Below are 1414 nucleotides of genomic sequence, written 5' to 3'. Positions count from 1 at the left end.
TATCACTTTACCTACCTTTAATCTAGGCCTATAATAGCCTACTTCAGTGGGGGCTCTCTTAGCCCTAGAATGTCTGTGATCTTACATACATTTCAAGTATTCCAAATACACAGTCATATATCGCTCTCGGAGCCCCACTGTGTAGTGGCGATCTGCGCGGACATAAACGTGCTCTAAACTCCGTCTGTACTCACCCAATAATTAATTCCTAAGAGTTGGAGTCATATTTTGTCCTCTAGTTTCATATCCATTTGAAAGTTCTGCCAGAAAACGTGTGTTTAGTCAAATATCTCCACTTTTTCACGAGTTGCACACGGACGACTTTCTGTAGGGAGCTAGGGGGGGCGACTTGAGTGACGGACCGAATGTACCCAAACGGTCCATCACTCAAGTCGCCCCCCCTAGCTCCCTACAGAGTCGTCCGTGTGCAACTCGTGAAAAAGTGGAGATATTTGACTAAACACACGTTTTCTGGCAGAACTTTCAAATGGATATGAAACTAGAGGACAAAATATGACTCCAACTCTTAGGAATTAATTATTGGGTGAGTACAGACGGAGTTTAGAGCACGTTTATGTCCGCGCAGATCGCCACTACACAGTGGGGCTCCGAGAGCGATCTATGACTGTGTATTTGGAATACTTGAAATGTATGTAAGATCACAGACATTCTAGGGCTAGGGGCTCTCTGGGTTCCTTTAGGCCCTAAAGTTTAGGAGGTCTAAATGGACCCCAATGGAAACAAGCCATAGGCTTTCTTGGGTTTTACATCCTCTTAGTAGACCTTGTATTGAACTGTACTTTCATGTGCTTTTTTTTCTGCAAACTGCTAATAAAGTACTCAATCAATCCTTGTGTAACTCTTATTACCTGTGTAACTCTTGACAGTGTACAAATCTGTCAAGAGTTCAGGGGAGACCTTGAAATGTAATAGTTCGAGAACGATTAGTCTACTTCACTCAAAAACAGTCACGTTAGGACCCACACACACACACACCCAACACCGCAGAAGAGACATGCTGTCATAAAAAGCAATCGTTCATTGTAATCACTAGGCTGCTGCTGCCAGCCTCTTCCTCCTCCTCCTCCTCCTCCTCCTCCAACTCCACCCCCTCCTCCAATAAACGCCCTCTAGTGGCGCTGGGTTTGTAATTACCAGAACAGACGCACCTGTGCAACCCACGGTGACATAATGACGTAGGCTACAGCTGGTCAGTGTGCTGTTAACCATTTAATGGTTGGTTCATCTCATAATGAAGTGGCGACTGTGGCGCCACATGATATTATTATTATGGCGCATCTGCCTCACACCTTTTGATTTACAGCACTGGAATCTCTAGAGTCTCACCCCCCTCTGTCTGTCTGTCTGTCTGTCTGTCTGTCTGTCTGTCTCTCTCACCCCCCCCCCCCTCTCT

This window comes from Gymnoscopelus braueri (assembly GCF_963280865.1).
Source record: "Gymnoscopelus braueri genome assembly, chromosome: 9".
Lineage (NCBI taxonomy): Eukaryota > Metazoa > Chordata > Actinopteri > Myctophiformes > Myctophidae > Gymnoscopelus > Gymnoscopelus braueri.
Note: the sequence above shows the minus strand (reverse complement) of the source record.